The sequence below is a fragment of the Canis lupus genome, chromosome 23, assembly GCF_011100685.1.
Source record: "Canis lupus familiaris isolate Mischka breed German Shepherd chromosome 23, alternate assembly UU_Cfam_GSD_1.0, whole genome shotgun sequence".
NCBI lineage: Eukaryota > Metazoa > Chordata > Mammalia > Carnivora > Canidae > Canis > Canis lupus.
Genome location: NC_049244.1, coordinates 45,423,982 through 45,450,019, shown reverse-complemented (window position 1 = coordinate 45,450,019; position 26,038 = coordinate 45,423,982). Strand labels below are relative to the sequence as shown.

General features: G+C 46.8%; 2 long non-coding RNA genes across 4 annotated transcripts in view; one reads left to right on the top strand and one right to left on the bottom strand.

The window, feature by feature from the left end:
* LOC119865420 overlaps positions 1-26,038 on the top strand; it is a 40,875-nt gene that overhangs the window by 11,644 nt on the left and 3,193 nt on the right. Inside the window, exons 1-2 of one of the 2 annotated variants that reach the window (XR_005377190.1) lie at positions 22,044-22,250; positions 22,854-22,972. This is a non-coding gene — a long non-coding RNA (uncharacterized LOC119865420). Of the gene's footprint in view, positions 1-22,043; positions 22,251-22,853; positions 22,973-26,038 lie in introns of those variants that run through there. The other variant, XR_005377189.1, reaches the window with a different exon arrangement.
* LOC111091988 lies at positions 17,020-24,481 on the bottom strand. Of its 2 annotated transcripts, none has more exons than XR_005377188.1 (3): positions 23,180-24,481; positions 22,699-22,877; positions 17,020-17,077 (listed from the first exon to the last, which is right to left on the bottom strand). It is a non-coding gene; the product is annotated as an uncharacterized LOC111091988 (long non-coding RNA). The 2 variants fall into 2 exon arrangements; XR_005377187.1 differs by lacking the exon at positions 17,020-17,077 and adding an exon at positions 17,253-17,942.

The following is a 26,038-nucleotide window of genomic DNA, read 5'->3' as shown; positions in this document are numbered from 1 at the left end:
AAAGCTTGTGCCTGAGACACTTACTGACATTTCCTTAAATATCTTTTTAATATCTTGGCCAGGTCAGGCATACCAATGGCATTACAGAGCTTGCAAATCAATGCCCCAGCTGTTTTGGTTTTTTAATAAAACTGAATGTGATCTCTTTAAAATGATTGCCTTCCGCACCCCTCACCCCCCCCTAGCTTTTACAGGGCTTTCAGAGAGCAGGACTGTGGGAGCCCTGAAGTCAGGAGTTGGCTCTGAAAGAGTAGTTGTTCCTTTTGGGGTGGGGTGGGGGGAGCAGAAATCAACCATTTGCTGGATCATTGTCGTCATCTGTTCCTAGTCCCCTGCCTCACAAATCCCATCTACACGATTCACAAGACCAATGTGTGGTTCGCTGCTGTCTCTAAAGAGTGAATTTACCAAAAATCTCGCTGAGAAAGATCTAAAAGGTTTCAGCTTCTAAAAATCACGTTGGTTTCTCCATCTGGGCTCGGTCCAAATGATTTATTCATAATTTTATTCGAGATCTTTTTCTAGGGCAATTCTTTGTATCAACATAATGAGAATGGAAAGAGCCCCTACTAAGAATCCAACCATATGCATGTGACTTTTGCCCCCTGAAAAAAAATGCAATATGTAAAACTGTCATCAACGGGTCACCATCTTGGCCACTGGATAGCCTCAGTCCCCAGTTACAACAGGAATTCCTCATGCAAATAAGGACATGGTCCTGTCAAATGTGAGGCCCCAGTAGGAGGAGAAATCCAATATAAGTGCCTATAAATCAGAGTTTTATAATGATATTAGTTGACTGCTACTTATGGGAGTCATAAATGTGACACCACAATAAACAGGCAAGTTTCTTGAGGATGTATCCGAGGACTCTTTTACTGGCTTTGAGGAACTGCAGTACCTGCATCAGGAAAGTCTCCTTTGCTGTTGCAGTTTATTGCTTTTATTTGCTGTAGTTTGTACAAAATGTCTAAATGTCCTTCCTTCCAATATTTTGCCTGGGCTATATTAGTGCAAGTTTGTGTTTTCCCTGGGCCTCCAGAACCACAAGCCAAATTAAGACAAATGGGGAGTTGGAGCCTCAGCTGGGCCCCCCGAGAGGCCTCCTCCCACTGCCTTCCCCTGCGCTGACTTTTCACAAACCAGCTTCGAAGCAACTGAAATTTCCCTTTTTGAATTTTTTTTTTTTCCCCTGACCACAGGCAAAGTCCTGTCTCCTCAGTTCTCTGAAAGTTATCCATTCCTGAATTTTACCCCTAACCACAGTGGAGGAAAGGGAATGGCTGAGGTTAGGAAATATGGAAAGAATGTTAACAATTTACCACTAAAATATACATTAAGAATATTTTCAGCAAGTATAATCTCCACGTTGAACTTCTAAATCTAGAATTCTCTTGTCATGTGACCTTCTTCGCATTGATGTGTGCCCCTTACGGCCTCAGTTGATCTCTTCCTGAATGAACCCTCTGTAGAAGGTAGAGCTGATTAAAAATAGACAAATTCAGCCTCCAAGTTTTCCTCCCTATTCAACACTTGGCTGCACCGGTTATAAACATTCAAGTGGTTAGGTTAAAAGAGTTGTCTCTTGCAGGAGCCGGAGTGTAAGTATCATCAGAGATTTTAATGGGCGTAAAAACAGAAGTGAAAATCCACACCCAAGATAGGGCCTTCCATTGAACACAGCTATTTCTGTTCATAGAAATTCAGAGTCATAAGGCCTTTTGCCTTAAGACAGTCACAAAATGTCACTGTGAGAAGGGGACTTAGAGATCCTTTCATTCATTGCCACATTTTACAGAAGACACAATGGGCACCAGTGGCTCCGTATCATTTAATCCTAATGACCCCAGAATGTGGCATCCTGGGTTTGCAGATGGCAAACGAGGCCGGGAAAGGTGAAGTAACTTGCCCAAGTTGGAAGGGTAGAGGGAGGATCGCAGGTCCCTAATTCAAATGTCAGGCTTAGACAGCCTCCAAGGACTTGCACCCTTGTGTCCCACAGCTGGCCTCCATGCCCCGCTCTGGGGCAAGGGGGTGGCTGCGAGTTGCCTGGCTGCTTTATCAAGACTCCTTCCGTGTGGCCCGTGTCCCCCTCCTGCTGTTCCCAGGTCTGCCCGGAGTGGCTGTCAGGATCCGAGATGAATCAGCCTCCGTCCCAAGGGCCAGAGCCGGTGCCTCCGCAGACATGCATGCTGGGCTGCATCTGTCGCTAATGGCATTTCCAGATTTCTGCCTCTTGGGGAGCCCCCCCTCCTTTGGCAGCTTTGCATGTCCGTGAATCTAATGTGGATAGCGTGCTCCTCAGCTGTTCCAGGCTGGCAAGAAAGCAGGGGTGTCTGTGGCCAGGTTACCTCTGAGGCCAGATGCACCGTGGAGGAGAGGGCCTCAGACAGGGTTTGGGTGTCTGGGTCGGTCTTTGCAGGCCTGAGGCTACCTTGGGAATGCAACGTGTTGATGAAGACCCTGGACATGCCCACCACTCACCTCTTTAGTTACTAAGCACTTCATATATTATTTTGTCCTAAGTGAGTTTTCCTTAGAAGTGTTTTTTCCTTCCCCCTGCCCCCTGCCCCCTTTTTTATAACAACATAGGACAGTAACTTGAAAGTCATTGTCTTGTTCAACTTTGTTTCTCTGTCAGCTTGCATAGGGCATTCGACTTTGGAGACCAACAAATGGTTATTAAATGCAAAAAAAAAAAAAAAAGAAAAGAAAGAAAGAAAAACCTGTCTCCCTCTTCTCCTGTTTGATGTGTGTAGCAGGATTTTGGTATTTCTTGGCCACCTACAACCACTCTAGAGCCCAGCAGACCCACTTTTCTTTTAGAGAATTCTCCCTCACAGTGTGAGATCTTAGTTGTAAGTTCAAGCACCCACTCCTCACTCTGGGAGCTGAGGGCGGAGGTCCCTATCTCATAGGGTGATAACGAATGTTTCATGAGTTAATTCAGAAGAGCATCTTAGTAATGATGAGCTCTTCTATTGGCATTCCTCTCCTTCATCTTGATCCGGTTGGCCTTCTCAGTTTTGTTATGATTATTAGATTACTATTCCTGTGTCCGCCAGCAGTCTGAACTTGGCCACTCAGACTCTTTTCTCCTGGCACACTGAACGCTGTCTGATCAACACAGGACAGGAGGTATGGTCGTATTTTTTTTTTTAATTGTAAAATATAACAACACTTCGGGAGAGGGTATAAAACTACAGGAAAGATTTATAAATAATTGAAAGTGAGTGCCACTGTCATGATTATTGGCCTCCTAAAGCCTCCTATGTGCCCCTCACTGATTAACATTCCTTTCCTCATTTGGGGACAACTTCATGGGTGTGTGAGCTGGGCAGTCACATGGGACTCCATGCTTAGACGTGTCTGAGGCTTGGTTTAATGTTCTGTAGTTGCCGTCTCAAAACTCTACAGTCTTTGAACAAATGATGCTGCTTTTTGCACGAGGTGCTATAAATTAGGTAGCTGATCCTATCTTTACCTCTTGAAGGAACTATTATCCTAACTTTTGTGAAGATGATTTTCTTGCTTTCCTCTGTCATTTCACCAACTATGTGAACCTCTAGAGCTCTTTCATCCCAGTGTACGCTCAGACATACTGTCCTGCTATAAGGCCTACCGGTCCTATGATTCCTGTTTCAAAGCCCCCAGAGATGCCCTGTTTCCTTTCATTATTCTCCCAATACATTTTACGTGGTTTAGATTTGCCAGGGTAGGGACGCCTGGGTGGCTCAGTGGCTGAACTTCTGCCTTTGGCTCAGGGCATGATCTCGGAGTCCTGGGATCGAGTCCCATGTCGAGCTCCCTGCATGGAACTTACTTCTATAGATTTGATATTTATTTAAAAATCCAGCTGATACTCTGCTTGACAGATTCAAGTTTCACTTTCTTCTAGAAAATAAGAAATTGTGAAAGCATTTACCCATATTTAGGAAAATATCATCTTCAGGACAGGCCATGAAGCCCAAAGTACCTGCCAAAGACACTTCACTTTTTTCATTTTTGGAAAAATTACTTCAGTTTGCTGATGGATCATTAATGTCTTGGAGAACTTGTTCTTGCAACATGTGGCTGAGATAGGACTCCAAATCTCTGGTGATATGTGCGTCTCTAGCCCCCCCACCCCCATCACTCTCAGTGATTTGTGCAGGGAAAGGCACGTGACCTAAAAAGAACCAATAATAATCTTCTCCAGGAGTGTTCTGTGTGACCTATCAGGGAAGTTGATCTCTGGTCTTTGGAGATCCTGGAAAGATAGATGCTTAGGGCTGCCAAGGTGTGGAATCTGAGGCCAACACACAAAAGATGGTGAGCAGACACCACGAAGCAGTAAAAGCTATGAGGTCCTTGGGGGTTGGTAGTTGATTGTGGCAGAGCAATTCTGGCAGAGCAATTCTGCCAGAGCAGAGCAATTCTGGCTGCCAGGCTGCTCTGAGCCTCTGGGGTTGCTGTGGTGTCTACAGGAACACTTAGGTGCTCCACGAAGCTGTCAGGATGGTTTCCTCTGCTTCCTTACTTCCTGGTATGTCCTAAAATAAGCTTCTAACACCTCTAGCCTCGGCATTGGCGCCTATAATGAGATGTGTTTACAAACCCTGGACCTGGTCATTTGATTGGAGACCCTGAAAAGAAACCTTCTGCAGACTCCCTTTGTGTGGCCAACCCCAGTGCTTACTAACTAGAGAGGGTCTTTGTGCTCAGGGCCTGCAGCTGAGGGAGGGGAGAACAGCTCAAAGCCAGCAACGTCCTGATGCAGGGCAGCTAGCAAGAGTGGCCCACAACACAGGGCCACTGACCTGAGGAGTCCTGACTTTTCTCTTCATCTCTAGCATACTTAGGCGATTCGAACCCCTTCACCTGGGTTAAGGCTGGCCTCCCTGCTTGCAGTTTGGTTCCCTTTAACTCCACAGAGAAGCCAGAGCAGAGCTTATACAATCAATGTTAGAGTGGCTACCCATTGCTCTCAGGATATGGCCCTACATTCTTAGTATGATATTGAGATTGTTTATGATCTTGGCCCTTACTCCCCCAGCTTTGTTCCCACTACACTTTTCCCACCTCCACCCCATAGCTTATATTCTCTGCTCCAGAGCCTCTCTCTCTTCCCTAAATCAACTCTTTTGCCTTCTCATCACTTTTTGTTGTAGGCTCCACACCATGCATGAAGGAAACCAATACAGGGCTCAAACTCACAACCTTGACATCAAGACCTGAGCTGAGATCAAGAGTGGGACATTCAACCAAAGGAGCCACCCAGGTGCCCCTGCCTTCTCTCCTTTTACACAAGTTTCCTTGCTTCTTCCCTCTGCTTTCTCCTACTCTTCTTGAAAATTTTAGCTGAAATGTCTCTTCCTCCAGATTTTCCCTGAGCCCCAAAGACTGGGGTTCATAATCATGCACTGTGTAGAGTTTTTTGTTTTAATTAGAATGACCCTTTAACTTGTCTGTACCTAAGTAGACTGTAAGTTCTTGAGGGTGACGGGCTTACAGTTGGTGCACAAATGCATGTACAAGATTAGAAGGAACATGGAACACTTCTGTTCTTGCAGAGCCAAAGCCCAAGGTTATGGTGTGGGTAAAGGGAGATCAGAGGATTTCACTAGCAGCTGGGACAAAATGTGGGCAAGGGTCCCAACCACTGGTTTAATAAGATTACTAGAAACCATGAATTACCTGGTCAACTACCACCTGAATCAGTTTCATTTAAGGCAATCCAGCAATCCCATCCATCTTCTTTTCTTGAGTATTTTGACTGGCAGAGACTAATTGCCCTTCCTAGCCAGTTGATACTTAAATGACAAATTGCTTATTTCATCATTTCTAATAAAAGCCAAAGACAAGCAAAAACAAAACAAGACAAAACAAAACAAAACGTAACAAAAATCACAAACTAGGATGCCTAGTGAGCTATCTAGAATCCTGGCTTGGGAGCCCATTATTGAAATTGGCTGGTAGAAGGATGAAGTGCAAATGCTTAAGCAGATTCCTTCTATTTTATCAGAATTTAAAGAAAGAAGAAAACCACCTCTCGTCTGGCCAAAATGGGAAGAGTTGATATGTGGATGACAGTATATCTTGATCACAAAGGAATGATGGTTTGATTTTGCCTTTTAAAAGATTTGGGGCACCTGTGTAGCTCAGTCAGGTGACTGACTCCTCATCAGCTCTGATCATGATCTCAGACCTCAGGATCATGAGATTGAGCCCCATGTTGGGCCCCGAGCTCAGTGCAGCCCCTCTCTCATTTGTGTGCATAAATTAATTAATTAATTAATTAATTTTTAAAAGGAAATTTATTTAAGATGTATTTATTTATTCATGAGAGAGAGGGGGGCAGAGACACAGGCAGAGGGAGAAGCAGGCTCCCCAGAGGGAGACTGATACGGGACTCGAGCCAGGACCCCAGATCACGCCTCAAGCCAAGGGCAGATGCCCAACTGCTGAGCCACCCAGGCCTTTCTTTGGATATAAGCAAGCAGATGCTGGAAGGCAACATCTTGTGGTTGAGAGAGCACTAAACGGACAATAAGATCCTGATTAAGTCACCTGACTTCTGGGATCCCTGGGTGGCGCAGCGGTTTGGCGCCTGCCTTTGGCCCGGGGCGCGATCCTGGAGACCCGGGATCGAATCCCACATCAGGCTCCCGGTGCATGGAGCCTGCTTCTCCCTCTGCCTGTGTCTCTGCCCCTCTCTCTCTGTGTGTGACTATCATAAATAAAAATTAAAAAAAAAAAAAGTCACCTGACTTCTCAGAGCCCCAGTTTCTTTATCTGTAAAATGGGAATAATGAGGACAATCGAGCTTTCCTGTCTGCTGAGAGAAGTCTCAGGAGAGAGTGTTTTATTTTATTTTATTTTATATTTTATTTTATTTTTATTTTTTTTAGGAGGGAGTGTTTTAAAAACTTAAGAACTGCTTCATAAAAGCCAGAGCCCTCTGTAAATGCACAGCAGCTTTAACTGCCTATCATGGCCAACATGAGAAACAAAGCCAAGAAACTGAGTCAGTAAGCATTAGATTTGGAAAAGTGTTTCAGAACAAAAGTCATGACATCATACTTCATGGGGAAGCAAAGAAATCACATTTTCTTTGTTCAAATTAATTGTGCTATATGATTTTGGGGCATCCCAGGCAGTTTTATACAATATCATGTTGTGTTTAATGCTCTTTGTTCATCAATTTAAATCAATTAGTTGCGGCAAGAGTCACAGGAACTGAGGCTCCTCTTTCTGTTCAGCACAGAGAGGGGACGCCAAAGGAATGTTCAAGAATGTATTTTTGTTTGGGTCTCAAGTAGAGATGGCCATTGGTACCAGTTAGGGCTGGACTGAGGATAATCACAGGACACGCACAGAGCTACACCCCTTCGCCATAGCAGACATCAGCATTCAAACACAGCATCTTTCCCTCCTTAAGCCTAGAGATGGCCTCAGAACCCTTCCTAACTCAGTGGGAACTTGATCAGATCAGGGTGAAATCCATCCATCGTGCCTGCTCTAGATCAGAAGCACGACTCTTCATAATCAAAGTGCGAAACAGGTATTAGGTGATGCCCAAATTCCATATTGAGAAAATTAAAGCAACAACTTACGGGTTTGTGACTTATTCTTTCATTTTCAGACCACTTATTGGTTGCACTTAATTCTAGGGAAAGCAAACAAGTTCGCAGGGTTCAACCAAAATGCCTGGGTTGTAATTCCACAGAAGTTCCCCTCCCTTCATCCAGCCATACAGGATATTTGATCCTTCTAGTGCCATTAGCTGTTGGCTTCAAACAACTGTGAAGAAGAGGAGGAAACCTGACACTTGAGCTGGATGATGTTTATACAGATGCAGCTTCTTCCTTGGCATATTTGGTTAGGAAGAGCTCAATGAGCTAGAGGCTGAATCTCAGGAATGTGTAAATAAAGTGACATTGACACAGACCTTTAGGAACACTTACAAGCCCCATTCTAACCCCACTTAGAGCAGAAGTTCTTAATCTTTATTGGGCATGAACCCCTTTGGCAGTCTGGTGAAGTTAATGGACCCATCTCAGAATATGGATCTTTAAATAAAACTTCTAAAAGAAAATACATTGGGTTATAAAGAAATCTGATTATATTGAAATACAGTTATTGGGATATTCTTTTAAATCTGTGAAATAATAGGGGTGTCTGGGTGGCTCAGTGGTTGAGCGTCTGCCTTTGGCTCAGGTTGTGATCCTGGGGTCCTGGGATGGAGTCCAACATCAGTCTCCCCAAAGGGAGCCTGCTTCTCCCTCTGCCTAGGTCTCTGCCTATGTTTCTGTATCTCTCGTGAATAAATAAATCTTTTTAAAAAAATCTCATATAATAACATATATGCTTCTTTATTAAACATGAAATAACTAGGTCTTACTGCAGGTTGAATAACTACCATAATTCTGGAGTAGAGATGAGGGCAAATATTTTGAGATATCTGGGACAAGTGTCATGGTCTATAAAATTATCTGTGATTTCTACTGGTGACTAAATCACAGGTACTGACTGATAATACTACGTGGTTTGGGACCACATTTAAAGGAGAAAAGTTATCATATTTCAGAAAGAGTTTACTACAAATAAAGATGGATTTTTGTTCCTCACATCCAACTAATTCACGAGCCCTCTGAATTGTGTCCTAGGATCCCAGTGACAAACCTCCCACTTAGGCAAGTTTGGCCTTGGGGATCTCAGGGCCTGGGAGGGGCAGCAGTCTTTACTTCTAGTACTTCACTTAGAGAATCCTTCATGCAAAAGGAAACAGTTCTATGCGGATTGATTTGCTTTGGTGTGTGACTGCCAGGCTCTTCTCAAAAAGAGAATCTTCTGGACTTCCAGAGCTTTGCCCCAACCCCACAAGGGTCACACACAGCTTAAACACATTCTCTGGCATAGAAACTGTGTGGGTGTGCGGAAGTGGGGGCTTAAGCAGGTTAAGTGACCTGACCTCCAGAACGAAACAATGAGCAAAGCCCTCAAACCCTGCAGCCTCTGAGTTCCAGAGGCAGGATAAAGTTCTGTGACTTATGGTCATTTTCAATCCCTGGCAGGTTGAGACCCTAAAGACGTAGATGACCCTCTAAGCCCACGTGGTGTTGGTGCAAAGTGCTCTAACGGTAGATCATTGAAGCATTGTAGTGCTAGATACTTCTGTTTTGTGGTTGGTTTTATACTAGATCCAGTGAAATCATGGATGTATGGGTGAGCTGGGGAAATGGGGAAGAGAAGACAGTTTAGAAAATATTACCTCTTGGTACAATAGCCTCTGACACAGTTATAATTTAAATTCACGTTAGAATTTAGATGATATTCCTTTTTTAAAAAAAGATTTTATTTATTCATGAGAGAAACACACAGAGGAGAGAGAGAGAGGCAGAGACAAAGGCAGAGAGAGAAGCAGGCTCCCCACGGGGAGCCTGATGTGGGACTTGATCCCAGGACCCTCGGATCAGGCCCTGAGCTAAAGGCAGCTGCTCAACCACTGAGCCACCCAGGCGTTCCTAGATGACAGTCTTTATGTCAGCATTAAAGTTGATTAACGATTTATTTTAATTGCAATATCACCTTTTTAATTTATCCATAGGTGACCACAAAGAGGCTCACTTGAATTAAATAATTAAGTAATTCATAAAATAATTAATAAAAATAACTCCCGAGAGTAAATCAAATAAACCATCTTTTTCCAACAATAGGGAAGCCCGCCAACAAGTCCAGTACGCCTAATATACCACTTTACTATGACTCTCTATGTGGGTATTATTCCTGAGGCCAGTTGCAGAGAGGATTTTCTGGGGCACCTCACTTTCTCCTGGACTTAGGCAATTGCGAGGAGTGAAGGGAATGAGCAAAGACCACTCTCTAGGACTTCTTGGAAGATCTTTGTCTTTTGATTCAGTTGCTTTTTCTCCCACTGGAAAAAAAAAATTACCCAAGTAATACATGCTCATGTAAAAATGTAAATAACGCACGAGTGAATTAAACAAAAGTTAGTCCCTTTTCCTTTGTCATCCTCCAACCTCTCAGCTTCTGGGGAGGAGGGTGTTTCTTTCTAGAACGTTTTTCTATGGGTTTGTATATGTGTAGGTACATAAATACACAGAAAATCCACAAATGCAAATAAAATACATACCACTTTACATAAAGGGCACATGTTATAATTATATGCATTTTTCTTTTACTTGCTTTTTAAATTAACAGTGTTTGTCAGATATCCGTGTTTGCACGAGTAGATCTATCTTATCCTTTGTAATGACTGCAGACTGCCCATAGATAGCTTGGTGCACCATATTTGAACTATTTCTCTACACGTGGACATTCATGTCGTTTGCAGGTTGGGTTTCTGTTGGTTTTCTTACTAGTGGGAACCGTACTCCAACATTATCCTACCTCCTTTAAGCCACTAAAAACCATCCTTCAGTGTGTCCTTGCTCTCTCTCTCTGCAGGAATCAGAGCCGGGTGGGAAGCAAAAGCAGAGGATGCAATCATTTTTCTTCCCCGTTGATTTCTTCCCTTCCAGCTACCACCTGACTTCCATGCAATGAGCACAAGGAGAGCTCCCCCTGCTGGGAATGCCCTTCCCTTCCTCCCTCTCACCTGGGTGACTGTTCTCACCCCGCAGCCTGACCTCACATTTATCTTCCCAGGCCCTGCCCCACCCCCGTTGTAAGTCAAGGGCCCCCCCTCCCAGCACCCATGGCTCTTTCTGCATCCCAGATCATTGTAGCGTCACCTGCCTTACACCGGGCCCGTGGGGAGAGGGAAGGGACCCCACTGTGTTCACCATGTGTCCCCAGCTTCTAGTACCTCGAGCAGGTTGCCCCATGACACACTGGTGACCCCAGGGAAGGGCCTCCAGGTGCTCGCAGCTCCTCCCACCGTGTACACTTGGTCGCGTTACTTTTAAATCTGTGTCGAAGCCAATAACACTAGATTATGAATCATTTGGATAGCATCGGAGATGGAACAAGGTGTACAGCCTAAGAATAGCGTCGCAGAAAGTTAAAATAACACACATGTCGCCGGCTTGGGCCAGTCCCTGGCCTGGCCTTCCCCACACTCCTCACAGCCACGGGGATCACTCTGATCTTGGCAGCAGGCTCCAACAGACTGAAAAAGAGCAATACCTGTTCTGCAGTTTCTATTTTTAATTTCTATTAGCATTTTTTCCCGGGGCCCGGCCTGCTATCAGGCAGGTGGCTCTGATAGAACCGGTTGGGTCATTCTCTTTCCAGTTGCAGCCCTGCCCAAGCTGCCGGGGTCCGAAGGGCTTCCCCACACCACGTTCCTAACTATGTAAGGCAGAGGAGGACCGTGTGAGACCCTGGGGTGCCCAGGTGGCTCAGTGGTTGGGTGTCTGCCTTCAGCTCAGCTCGTGATCCCGGGGTCCTGGGATCGAGTCCCTCATCAGGGAGCCAGCCTGCTTCTCCCTCTGCCTCTCTCTGTCTCTCATGAATAAATAAACAAAAGCTTTTTTTTTTTTTTTTTTTAAAGTATAAGCTCCTTGCACCCGCTGTGAGCCTGCTGGGCCCAGAGGGGCCTGCATGTCTCCAGCCTGCTTGACCCGGGAGGGCAGAGCAGGCAAAGAGCGGAGGCAGAGAGCACGGACGGGCTGGAGAGGGAGTCCATCTGAGCCACCAAGTGGGTCAGACCCCAGAGCTGAGGCTGGCATTTTGAGTTCTAAAACCCTAGGCTGTGTGGTGAGTAGGAGAGCCAGAGTGGTGTGGGGTGGAGGCCGGGAGGACAGCATCCCACGTGAAACAGCGCAGGCCAGCACCACCTTCTACCCCATTGCAGCTCCCTAACTCCACCCACATAGGAGTTCTGGGGTGACTGGCGACTGGCCACGATTTCCCACTGTGGCTTACACAGCTGGCCAGGAGTAAACCCTGTTATCAGGACGGTGGCCCCAACAGTGGGGGAGGAGGAGGAGGCGTGAGCCGAGGAGGTGGTGGAAGGAGCCGTGTGGCCTGCATCTTCCTTCTCTCCTTCCTTCAACAGAGAAGCAAACTGGTGCCCAGAAGCAGGTCAGGCCCCAGGCACTCGGCTGGTAAACCAGTGAGAAACCTCCACGCTAGTCTCTGCTCTTTCCTATGTCCCACATTTTTGTGAAGGTAGAACGGGCACCTGCCCCCCTTCTGGGATACCCTACGTCTAGGGGACGGATGTACTGCGGCTAACACGCCTCCGGCACCGCACTCGCCAATGCCTCGTGTTACAGGAGTTTTACTCTTTGACCTCCAGCTGGGTTCTCCAAGGGCAAATGTCCCCGGGAGAAGCAACAGAATCTCATTTAATTTTATTAAATCTCTTCTGTGAAGCAGATTGAGCTAAGTGAGTTGTAGACTAAATAAAGCCCCGGGGGGAGAGATGAGAGTGTGTGTTCCAACGCTCCAGAGGGAATACAGATGCCCAAGGGAAGAGATGCTTCTAGACTCACATTTTGCCCAGAGACTGGTCTGACATCGGGGACTCTCCCCCTGGGAGAGTGTGATGGTCACTCTGGCCACGGGGCGTAATACGGAGTCACCATAGTTGGTGTCTTGGGCTGGCCCCACCTGCGACTGTCAACTCCCGCTGACCCAGATGCTTCCTGGCAGCCCACGGGAAGGGGAGTCCTTGCTGATCAGCACACTCGTCCTCTGAAGTGGAAGATGGCCAAGGAGATGGGTCAGCAGCTCTGCTTGATGGCAGAAGGTCGGGGAGTCGCCTTTGAGCAAGGTGTATGTCGAGCCCGTAGCTCATTTCTGGGCTCCTGAAGTCACCTGCCCGTTCTCAGGCAGTCAAGGAGAAGCCCCTTCTCCTCCCTCACAGGTGGACATACAAGGTCATTGCTTTGCTCCAAAAGCAGGGGCGCCTCCAAACCCTGACAACTGCCCCCATTCTGGTGTCTCTACAGTTAACAGTTATTTTAGGTTCCTTCTAAGCTTTGTCAAGTCTCCATGTTTCTCCTTAAGTTAGGGAAGCCCAGGATGGACAATAAGGAATATGGTTCTATTGCTGCTGGGCATGCTGGGAGGATTGTTTAGAGAGTCTGGCCCCCTCTTTTTTCTTCGAGTCCCTTGTGAGGATGAATAAAAGAGTAATGTATCCAAAGCTCTCTGAGCTCCTTGGGGAGAGGGATTATGAATGCCCAGATTCTGTGGTTATCCAGGGCATTTAATAATATACTAACAGCTAGACTTTCCCCTCCTTGACAGAATTTGATTACATGAGTCTCCCAAAGGTCTCCTCTGAAATAGAATTTTCTAAAAGTCAACAAAAGTGGAAAACATTGCAGTCTTCCAATAATGACTGACCCCAGGCAAGGTTCTGCTAAGTCTGGGGGAGGGGCTGCATTTCCTATGGGACAGGCAAGATTCTTCCTCTCTGGAAAGTCTGGAAGACTGGAGCCGTAATGGAAAACACAAGAGCAAGTTTGACTACTGAGACTTAATAAGGCCTGACATTTCTATGCCTAATCCTCATATATATTCCATTATGGTGATTTCTCAGGACAGACCACTCAGACGAGGCCCTCTTTATGTATGTGGGGGGCAGGGGGGAAGGGGGAGGACACAAGGCAAGTGGTGAGGGAGGAGAAACTATAATCGCTATAAAAATGAGAACAATGACCCATAATCCCAACAAAATTTCTGGAAAAGCCAGCCCTGACTTCCCTCTTTCTCAAAACATTCTCCCTTTACATTATATGCCAGCCTTCCGCAACATCCTAAACTGTTCACACATGCTTAAAATACGATATCCAATGGGAAGCTCAACATCTTAGAAATAGAGACACGAAATAACATCATGAAAAGCTGGGGGAAGGAAGGCTTGGGAAGTCCACTCTTTCTAAAATATCTGAGCCTCCTCGGCCTGGACAGGGGAGGAGTTCAGAAGCCAGCTGTGCAGCTTCTCTCTGCAGCTGCTCAGACATCCTTTAGTGGCTCTGGAGGTAAAAGTAAATAAATAAATTAAATAAACCGGCTAACTGGCTTCACAAAAACTCAGCAGCTCCCATCCGTGACTGTTGGGACGCACAGAGAATCGGGATCGTATCCACACCTGCCCAATCAATGAAAGATTACACGTCTCTTGTAAAGGTTGCAGTACCATCTACCCTCGAACAGAATGAGTAATTTTGTGCTATTTTTGGATGGCGTGGTTCTTTAAAACAAAATGATAAATTAAAGTGGCCTCGGTAATGCAGCAAAAATGTTAAGCTGTTTTAAGGCAAATGGAAAATGTGGTCTTCGTGTACAAAGAAGGAGTCAGCAGATGGAAAGGTTTGGAGTCGGCTCTCCACTGAGTTCAAAAGAATTTCAGCCAGTCGGTCTGGTATTAAACTCTGGAAACTATGCTGTGCCCAGAGTTGTGCCTGGGCAAGAGGCGTTATTAAAGAGATTTTTTTCTTTCTTCTGAGATTCCCTGAGGGTAGGCACATCGTCTGTTTTTTTCCATGATAACACGACCCTGACTTGCCTAGCCACCTTAACATCCCACCTTCTACAGTTTTCCCAGAATACTCAAATGCCTGGTTTTGGTCACGGGAGGCATGCATCACCTCTTCCCATGCTCTCCAAATCCAGGCCCTATTTGTCTATGGTTCCCTTAGCTAAATCCTCCATCCCACACAACTCCAAAGGTCCAACATAAATCCCCTATCGTTCCTTAATGACTTTGGCCTTTGCTAGCTCCTCCTTCTTTCCTCTCCTATTGCACTTAGGGTTCGACCACAAGGGGGGACTTAGCTGAGCAGCCACGAGAGGGGAACATCCAGGAAAGGCCTGAGCAAAGGCAAAGTGTGTGTGCTGCAGTGATGCTGGAGGTGGGAGAGAACAGGAGAAAATGAGAGGAGCAGGAAGGAGGAAGAAGATAGATCCCAGTTTAAATCCAGGTCCCTCCATGCCCAAGCTGGGTAATTAGGGGCAAATGATGTCCCGGAGCCTTGGGTTCCTCTGTAAGACACATAAATCATTTCAAGTTAAACCCATCGAACCCAAATCAAAGAGGTGCACTGGGGTGAGGAGGGTATGAATATGAAGTGAAGGGAGTTTCAGGAAAGCTTTTTGAATTAGGGGCTCCTCAGCGATCCCCTCTGCAACACCGAGTTCTTTTTTTGTTGCTGTATCAGTTTAAGCCTGGAGAGGTGTATGTATGTGTGGGTATCTGGCTCCCTCACTAGGCTGTATGCTCCCTGGACAGGCATGTGGGATTTCCCTCACTGTCGTATCCCCAGGGCCAAGCCCAGCGCCTCAATAACTATGTGTGGGATAAACAAATGAGTCCACCCCCAATGAGCTAGTATGTTAAAAAGCGCTTTAGAAAGAGTGTTCTGGGCAATGGTGTGCTGTGTAGATGAGAGAGAAGAGGTGCTCAGAACCTTCTGAGAAATGTCCAGCATTTGCTGTTGCATTTTATTTCTTGCCAATGAGGGCACCCCTCTCCTCAGTCCTAGTAATGGTTTCTGCTCTCTATACTTACCCCCAAGGATCTTCCAAGGGACCCCTCCATGCAGAATTAACTTCACCGTGTTTGGTGTATCTTAACCATGTGATGTATCTTAACAACAAGATTTAGTGTGTGCCTGGTATGTGCTAGACACTATCCTAAGGACTTGACATAGTGTATCAGAGTTCTCCAGAGAAACAGAAACAATATAGTATAGTTCTAGTTCAAGTTAGGTCTGAAGGCAGGACAAGACTGATGTCCCAGCTTGAAGACGGGCAGAAAGAGAGAGAGAGAAGAGAGAGATCTTCAATGGAGAGGAGGAGATCCACCCCACATTAGGGAAAGCCATGTATCTGCTTTACACAGTTTACTGATTCAAATGTTAATCTCTTCCAGAATGCCCTCAGACACACCCAGAATAACGTTTGACCAAATACCTGGGTACCCTGTGGCTCAGTCAACTTGATTAATAAATTAGCCATTATATATATGTTAACTCAATTAATCCTCACAACAATCTGCTGAAGTAGTAGGACTATTATCCTCATTATTTGAGGGAGTCAGGATTTCAGCCCAGTTGACATTAGCGCCAACAGGTTTAACTAGTACTGGGTACCACCAGGCTTCACCCTCCCTTGGAAAACCATCCTCGGGCTTTCCTTCACACTTGCAAGTGACTTTCATTTCATTTTACCAAACAAGATAACTTAGCAGCATCAAATAAAAATTTAAAAATAGTTTATTATTTTTATCTGTTCCTTTCTGTTCCTCACTCACTTTTACATGTAATTTCAAAAAGAGCCTGGTTTGCCTCAATTTTATCCACAAAGTTAGAAGTGATCTGACATAGAGTGTCGCCCTTTGCCCTGGTGGCTCAGTGGTTTAGTGTCGCCTTCAGCCCAGGGCGTGATCCTGGAGACCTGGGATCGAGTCCCGCGTCGGGCTCCCAGCAAGGAGCCTGCTTCTCCCTCTGCCTATGCCTCTGCTTCTCTCTTTCTGTGTCTTTCATGAGTAAATAAATTAAAAAAAAAAAAAGGCTGTTGCCCTTATTTGGCTCTGGTTTGTCATGCGTGATACTAATGATAATAAAATAACACAAAATTATTATTAGTTGTATTAAATTATTATTTACTGACTACTTAATATATAACATGCTCTTGGTTTGTGGTTCAATTTCCTGAACATGAGCCAAAAAAAGTGAATCTGTTAGTTATCACAGAAGACATTTACACTAAATTCTCTTCAGATCAAGGGAATACAAGATATCAAATGTTGGATCTGAGCAATAGGAATACAGGTAATTTTGGGGGCACCTGGGTGGCTCAGTTGGTTAAGCATCCAACTCTTTTTTTTTTAAATTTTATTTATTTATTCATGAGAGAGAGAGAGAGAGAGACAGGCAGAGGGAGAAGCAGGTTCCGTGTAGGAAGCCTGATGTGGGACTCGACCCTGGGTCTCCAGGATCACACCCCGGGCTGAAGGCAGTGCTAAACCGCTGGACCACTGGGGCTGCCCAAGCATCCAACTCTTGATATCAGTTCAGGTCATGATTTCCAGGGTGTGAGATCCAGCCCTGTGATGGGCTTAGTACTGGGCATGGAGCCTGATGAAGATTCTCTCCCTCTGCGCCTCCTCTCCATTCTTTAAAAAAAAAAAAAAAAAAAGAATACAGGTAATTTTCTTTTGGTCTCTCTTTTCTGCCCACCCCCCCCTTTTTTTTTTTATTTTTTTATTTTTTTATTTTTTTTTATTTTTTTTTTTTTTTTCCTTTTTTATTCCCTTTTTTTTTTTTTTAACATATCATAATGGAAAATTTTATAATTTACCTTATTTTGTTAATGTTGTGCAATTACAGCACTAATTAAAACAAGATAAAACTGGGCCAGGCTGTTTAAGAACCACTTCCAGTGGCTGCAGGAGCATCAGGGCTGCTCCATATTCCCCCCTCCACTTCCAAAGAGCCTTTAGCAGCCTTCCTTATCAGACCTCAGGCCACAACAGAGACAGAACAAATGGTCCCAACATCGACATCCCAATTTATTGATTTCCTCCATGATAGTTATTTAGTGATAGGCCAAAGAACAGAACCCGGGTATCCGGATCCCACTCTCTCATCTGCTAATTATATCCCAAATGAGCCAGCTTCCTGAAGTTTTCTTTTTCTAAGTTTTCCTCAGATGCATTTTCCTGCTTTGTGTTGGGTTCCTGGGTTCATGGCTATAGGAACATAACTGTGGTGATTAGGTGCAAGGGTAGCAAAAACACGGTGTGCCCTCACCCCCTCACCCATGGCTGACATCATTCATGGGTCTGAGAACTCTCTTCCCTGAGCTCAGCTTTTCTTCAGATCCTTCTCAACCCAGCGTCCAGGCAGCCACCACAAAGAGCCACCTCCAGGGATGAGCCTACTTGCTCTGCCTGGACAGGGCATGGGTTCTTTCTCTTCCTTAAACTCGGCCTTGGCTCTGTACCAGTCATGGCTATCAACTTGCACTTCTTTCTCACTCTGCTTGAGAGAACAGATTTTGAAAATGAGTATTCAGGCTAGAAGCTACTTTCATCCCAAAGCCTGTTCCTGAGACAGGAGAGCTAGGGAGTCGCATCCAACCGGTTTATTTTGCCCACTTAGAAAGCCCTTAAATGACCAGGTCAAGCTCACACGGCTGGATTCAGGGCCCAACAGAAACAGCCCCCAGGCAAACCGACTCTTCATCCAGTGCTCTTCAGCACTGCCTATCTGACTCTGGCCTTTATCAGACAGAACAGAGAAAATGTTCCTGGGATCTGACATGTGTAAACACTCCTCCATCACCCTGGCCATGGCCGCTTGCCAAGACAGGATTGAGGCCAGATTTAGTGGGTCCTTCAGCCCGGTGACCTGATGGAAACAATCCCCTGATATAGAACAGAGAGAGCCAGAGAAAAATGTGCTGTCCTACAAAGAACAAAGCCTGCGATGATTCATTCTCCTGATCCTGGTGATTTACCACTGGATGCTGGTCACTCATATGGCTGTCAGCAACTTTGCAGGAATTCTAATCTGAATGCTTGTCCTGGACACATAATTCCCTAGTTATTTCCTCATAGTTCCCAAATGTTCAGAGGTTTCCTGGGAATGCTTTCCTACTTGTCCTCCTAGTACTTTGCAAGAGACCTTTTGAAAATGCCAAACAGTCTGGTGGCCTTGGGTAACTTCCTTAGCTTCCCTGGACCTTAGCTTTCTCATCCTTAAAAATCAGGAATTGGACGAGCTGGCCCTAAAGTCTTATGACAAGACATACTTGAGGAAATCCTTTTAAACAGGAAACATTTGAGTTTTCTCTATCTTGAAACTTGGCCAGTTACCTACCTGTTAATGGGACCAGGTGGATAGGGTGGGCCAGAGCCTGGCTATGGGCATAGCCTCTGGGGAGGGACCCACCCACCATGTCCCCACTCCACTGTCTTTGGTTTCCTGCTGTGCCCCAGGGGATCACTAAAGCTCAAGGCACTAATGATTTATCTCTTGCCAAATTTAGTAAACACTTAGAAAGTGAAAGAAAAGTGAATTATATAAGCACCATGAAGATATTAAGAAAAATCAACATAGCAGGATATGTGTATATACAAAGCGATATGTATATAAGTAAACAAAAATTATGCCATTTTTAAAGGGACAAATTCTAGGTGTTTTTTCCCCCAGGTGTATTAATTCACATCATGTTTTAACTACTTTTTGTTAACCACTTCTCCATTAATGGATATTTAGTTTGCTTCTAGGTGTTGCTATTTCAAAAAAATATATATATTGTACTAAGTAATCTTGTCCATATATTTGACCATTTCTTTAAGAGAGATACATCTAAAAAGCAACAGCTGTTGGGCTTACAGAAATGCACATTTTACATTTGAAAAACTCTGCCAAATTGTCCTTCAATATGGAAATACCATTGGGAATACTCATTTCCCCATGACCTCCTTGGTCTTCCACTGTTCTTTTATATTTGCATTTTCTTTATAACCAGCAAGGGTGAGCACATTTACATGTTCTTTTGGTCATACAGGCTTCTTTCATCCATTGCCTATCTATACCTTTTATTTTTCACTTAAGTTGCCTTTTTTCTTATCAATTTGTAGGAATGTTAAAAAGGTTTTTAATGAGCTCATGTACTCATCACCCAGCTTTGATATTATCAACTCATGGCCCATATATTCTCTCATCCACTCTACCCCATGCATCGATTATTTTGAAGCAAATCCCCAACATCATACCAATTCATCTGTTAATATTTTAAATATTAAAATATTAAATCTAAAATAGTGAATCTAAAAAGTCAAAACTCCTAAAAATATCCACAGTATTATCACAGCCAAAAAGAAAAATAATTTCCTGGGGGCACCTGGGTGGCTCAGTCAGTTGGGCGTCTGCCTTCAACTCAGGTCATGATCCCAGGTTCCCGGGTTTGAGTCCCACATCAGGCTCTCAGCTCAGTGGGGAGCCTGGTTCTCCCTCTCTCTCTGCTGCTCCCCCTGCTTGTGTTCTCTTGCATGCTCTTGGCCAAATAAATATATAAAATCTTAAAAAAAAAAAAAAGAAAGAAGAGGAATTTCCTTAATATCAAACATCCAGTGTTCATATTTCCTTCACCAGCTCTTGAAAATTACCTCAATGTTATCAAATATCCAGGAAGTTTCCTCCGTTGTCTCATAAATCTTTTTCAACAATTCATTTGAATCTAGATCCAACAATTAATCTGAATCTAGATCCAACAATTCATTTGAATCTATATCCAAATAACCTGACTTCAGGTCAGGTTATTTTTCCTTGGAGTTTTCCACAGCCTGGATTTTGCTGATTGCATCTGATGGTGTTGACATGTCCCTGGATCCTGTGTGTTTCTTGAACACTTATATCTAAGGCTTGCTTAGATTTAAGATTGATGTTTTGACAAGAATACCTTATAGGTGTGTTGTGTATTTCCTTTTTTAATTTTTAAAGATTTTATTTATTCATTCATGAGAAACACACAGAATGAGAGGCAGAGACACAGGCAGAGGGAGAAGCAGGCTCCTCACAAGGAGCCCCATGTGGGGACTTGATCCCTGGACCTGGGATCACACCCTGAGCTGAAGGCAGACACTCAATCGCTAAGCCACCCAGGAGTCCCATGTTGTGTATTTCCAACGAGGCCACATGACTCTGGTTGTCTTTATGAGGTTAGCAGTCATTCCTGATCACATTGGTCTGGGTCCACCCAGGAAACTGAAATCACACAGCCGCGGGGGTAATAGAATTGTTCACTATGATAGGAGAGTAACAATAAAGAGGTATGGTATATAGTATTCAGTATCTAAGTAACTCAGGGAGAAACGAGCTTGGAAGGGGGGGGCGGGTTCCCTGAAGACAGAGGCTCCAACTTAGTTGGAACAGGTCTGGCTGCAGCACAGTCGATGAAGGCAGCTAAGTTCACTGGGCTTCTTGGCCAGACCTAGACCATAGTCACCAGGCAAGCAAGAAAGAACTCATGGATGCAGGCAAGCATGGGTGCAGGGTGCTCCTATGGCTGGACGGCCTGGTGTGCAGCATTCACATCGGGAGGACAGGAGAGAATGAGGTCTCAGGTACAAGGCAGCTGATGCTGGAAAACAGTGCCCAGGAGGAGATGGGGCTCCACTGCCACCAAGAGGCCTGGAGCGCACCGTGTCCACATCACAGGTGCAGAGGCGAAGGCGGTGCCTGGGCCCAGGCTAGGACTCTAAGGTCTCTGAGGGACTGTGCATCCTAAGCACGTGGCTAGGGCAGGGCAGGCACTGTTGAGAGGCCATGCAGCCAGAGCAAGGAAAATAACGTGAACACCCACTGAGAAAAGCCCCTTTTCTCCAGCAAGGTCCCTCCTGTGCCCTCTACTGACAAAGCTCAACATTGCATGCATCATAAGAAACGCTTCAGGAGCCCAGTCCGTTAATACGGAGCAGGTACTGAAGGGTGGCTAGAGGAGGTTATACGTTGATGACTGACACAATGATCGGTAGCTACGTCCTCTATTGCCTTAGGGGTCACGAAATGGCTCAATTTTAATTCTCGTTATCTTCATTTACTAGCTGGAATGCTCCCAGAGGGAGAAACTTTCTAGCTCTCCTGGGTTGTCCTGAGGCACAGCATGTACAAGAACCCGGCTCTTTCTCCACCACCACCGTTTCTCCCCTTGTCACATAGTCTAGGTCCTTAGGGTCCCAGTTTTCTCTGCTCATTCACCTGGGCCAACGCGCACTCCACCTCTGGCTCCCTTGCATCCCCTTCTCTCTCTGGTCCAAGGCCTGACTTCAGGTCAAAGCTCTTTTCATAACACCTCCTGAATCCTGACTCTGCCAATCAATCCATGGAATAGAACAAACAGGAAGTGGAACTTTTCATGCACAAACCACGGAATTGTCGCAAACACCTGATGACATGGGTGCCCTCATCCAGGCTTGGGGTTCCTGAGGCTTAGAGAAGACAGCATGTCCAGGTCCCCCACTTAATGGGCAGAGCTGGGGCCAGCCTTAGGTCTGCTTAACTCAGTCTGGAGAGCTCGCCAGCCTTGGAAAGCTCCCAGCCTCCTGCTCACGTCTCTCCAGGTAACCTCAAATGCACCTGTCTCCTGACTTCTCACCAGTTCTCCCGTTGCTTCCGAACTTCCAGCTCATGAAAAATGTTCTTGCAGGATCATCACTAGAAATGCTCTTCCAGGATCACCTCCTCCAGCACCCAACCTCCTCCAGTCTCTCTAGCTTTCAAGATGCCGTCTGACCTCCACCGTCCTCCTCCCCCCCCCAGAAGGGAATGAGGATAGAGGTGAGAACTTCTCTTCCCCAAAGGCGGTTATGCGACTCAGGGGATTGTGAAGAAGGAAATAAACACCACCAAACTTGGCACCGGCATGAAGAGCAGCTCTCTTCATTCTCCACTCTCAGGAAACCACGGGCCAGCTGGGAAGTCCTGGCCATGCCAGCTGCGTAGGGAGCACTGAAAATCCGGCTGCAGTCCTTTCCCTCTCTTCCTTCTCCGGTTCACTTTTCTTCCTCAACAGCACACCTGCCACTTTTCCTTTTCTCCTGAGTCATCTCCTCCACCCCACGGTTATCGCTCCCACATCCTGGTCTTCCTTAGCCCTCTCCCCTGCATTCCTTCCTTTTGGGCCATGGCCCCCTGTCTTCCTCTCTTTCCTTCCTCCTACCCAAGCTTTACTGGCAAAATCAAGCAAAATAACAAAAGAATGGGGAATAAGTAAACAGCTGCCTACCCTCACTTGGAAGTCCCTGGAAGCGGCTTCCTTCACCTCCATTGATAGAGTGTCTGTGTGTTTCAAAGTGGTTGGCCGTCATTCAAGGCCAGTCACAGTGGCCATGGAGTCATTGTGTTGAGATGAAGGTAAATCCAGGCGGTTTCTATTTTTAGATGCAATTGTGTTTCTGGAAAAGGCTGCACATAATAGGAAATCCTGAGTGTGAAGACTGTTTCCTGCCAGTTGAAGCATTGTGGTCTTTGGCTGTTCTGACAATAGCAGAAGTCTTCAAGTAAGTGCACAAAAAGGTGCAGGGGCAGGGTGAGAAAGGAACCCAGGCGCGATGGGCAGAGGAGAAGCAGTTGGGTGTGGAAGATTGGGGAAAGTGGGAATTGCTGGGGGAGGTGATTTAAAACTCTTAAGTGAAAGCAAATAAGTTACAGAATCCTTCCAGAGGATGAAACAAAAAAAAAAAAAAAAAAAAAAAAAGGTGGTTTACCTTATAAATATGTCTGTGGAAGTAGGGTCAGCTAGGGCAAGGCATTGTCTGCTCCGTATGTACCGTCATAAAAATGGTTCATGATGAAGTGTCTACCCTACGGATGCTGCTCCATGGTGATAACGGGGACAGTCACAGCGACAAAGGGGTTGGTGACGATGGGGTTGTTGAAAGTTGGCTTATTCAGGCCTAAGAAACGGAAGACCCTTTCTGCTGGGGTTTCTGGATAGTTCTGAAGCAGGGCTTCTCATCCTTAAATACGGATACAAATCACCTGGGATCTCATTAGAAACAGATGCGGATTCAGTGCTTGGGATGAGCCCGAGGTTCTGCATTTCTAACAATTCCCAGGTCAGTTCTGCTCGGTGATCACTATGTCCGCCTTGTTTGGGACCAGGAGAACATGCATGGAAACGCATCTTCAGAGAGTTGAGTCAGGGTTAGGGGGTCGGAAATAAGGTAGAACTTGATTTGCCTCCCCCCCCCCTTGAATCAGGACTCGCATCCCAGTGAAGGTATGGTAGGCACCTTCTTTGCCGGATAAGGAGCCCACTAGTTGGGGGGACTGACCCCACCATCGCTGAGCAGCTCCGCAGGGGCGGCCCTGTGCAGGCCAAGACTGGCTGAAGGAGGGTTTAGTTTAGACTTGGGCTCTAGTCATGGGGGGGGGGGTGGGAGTGGGGAGGGGAGGCATTTGCCTGTCGGAGGCAAGGTGGAAGTAATTCCCATCAACCCTCCGAAGGGCTTGCTCAGGACTGCCGGGCCGCGGTGCACCTGCGGGCCAGGTCGGGGCAGCCAGCACGGGACCCTCTCGGCCCACGTAGGAGCAAGTAAGCAGACGCTGGTGTCAGCTGCCAAGTGAGGGATCGCGCGCCCTCACCCAGTTCCTAGAGGGCGGTCGTCAGGGCCTGAGCACACGAGGGCCCCTGCCCCATGCAACGTCCAGTATACTCGGTAGCTCCTCCCCTATGAAGGTTCCTGTGCCCCTTGACCCCGGTGATGACACACCGAGGAAAGAACTCCTAGAGCTCCCCAGGCCCTGAGCTGGAGACCTGCAACAAGGGACCCCAAATGCCACCATGGCCCCGGATCGAAGGGACCACGACAGAACCATGAGCTCAGTGGCCCGAGTCAGGCTCCAAATGAGCCCTGGGGCCCCACGTGGACTGTTCCTTCTTCGTTCCAGTTGTTCCTGGAGCTGGGTTCTGGGGCCTGGCAACAACAACAACAACAACTAAAGGCAATTAGGCCGCTCTCCTGAGAGCCACAGACGCTAACTTTATACCAAGTGCCAGCGCAGGTTCCCACTCGGGTCCGATATGCTAATAAAGGAAAGGGGGGGTAGTGCTTCATCCTGATTGGTCAGAAAGGCTGCATCCTGATTGGTTGGAGAGGCTGCATCTGATTGCTTGGGAAAGCTGCATCCTGATTGGTTGGGAGGGGTGCATCCTGATTGGCTGGACAGGCAGCATCCCGATTGCTCGGGAAGGCTGCACCCTGATTGGCTGGAGACGCTGCACCCTGATTGGTCGACATTGGCAGGCAACCCGGGCAGCTCATTGGTGCCTTCAGGAGCCCCGGGTCTTGTTTTAAGCCCGACCTGCGCATGGGGAACACCTCTCGGCCGCAGCCTGCGTGGTTCTGCAAGGCGGGCTCGTAGGCGGCTGGCATTGTTAGGTGGCGGTGTGGGGGTGACTGGACGTGATGGACTTCGGTGTCCTTGCGTTCGTTAGCAGGTCAAAGTGCAGATCTTCGTGAAAACCCTAACTGGCAAGACCATCACCCTGGAGGTGGAGCCCAGTGATACCATTGAAAACGTGAAGGCCGAGATCCAGGATAAAGAGGGCATCCCTCCCCCCCCCCCCCCCCCCCCCCCGACCAGTAGAGGCTCATCTTTGCAGGCCAGCAGCTGGAAGAGGGCCGCACTCTTTCTGATTACAACATCCAGAAAGAGTCAACTCTCCACCTGGTTCTTCGTCTGAGGGGTGGCTGTTAATTCTTCAATCTTGAATTCTTAGTGCCCAATGATGGCATTGCTCGGCCTCTAGCCATTTGCCCCAATTTAAGTTTAGAAATTACCAGTTTCAGTAAGAGCTGAATCACTGGTTTTCTCAATAGCTGTTCAAAATGTTAAAGTTTTGTTGCATGGTAGCATAAAAAAAAAAAAAACTAAAGGGGAAGGGATGGGGGGACTGGGGAGCGGGAAGGGGAGGGGGAAGGAAAAAAAAGAAACCCTCTGGTTTGAACACGCGGCATTTGCAGACTCTTGGTTTGTGCGGAACTTGCATGACGACGGCCCAGTTTCGAGCCACTAACGCGAAGCGTTGACCCCAGCGCCGGCACAAGAGGCGCAGTCCCTCGGGGTACACGCAGGGTGGGGTAGTGGCCGGCAGGCAGGCCTGCCCAGGGGCCCGAGGTGGGGTCCGGGGGGGGCCGGCCCCGCTTCCCAGGCCTAAGACTCGACCCTAGTGGTTGATGGAGCTGCAGGAGCAAACTCTGAGGTACCTGGCCTGGGGGAGGCCCTCGTGTCCTCCCCAGGTAACAGGTGGCTGCTCTCCTCGCCAGAGCAAGGGCGCTGTTGCTCCCAGGCCCGTCCCCCCACGTTTCCCATCGCAGGGGCCCTCAGCTCCGCCTAGGAGGCCGCCAAGGCTGTGGCTGCAGCTCCTCTGGTTGTTGCAACGGCCTGCGGCCCATCCTAGGCCTGGTTTGCCTCGGGACTGGCCTCCAGCTGCAGTAGGTGGGGGTGTAGGGACCGGCCTCCAGCTGCAGTGGCTGGGGGTGTAAAGATGCGGCCTGAGAAGCCTCTGGCTTTCTTCTAGGTTGGTGGTTGGTGACCTGAGTCTGCAGGGTTTTTTCAAC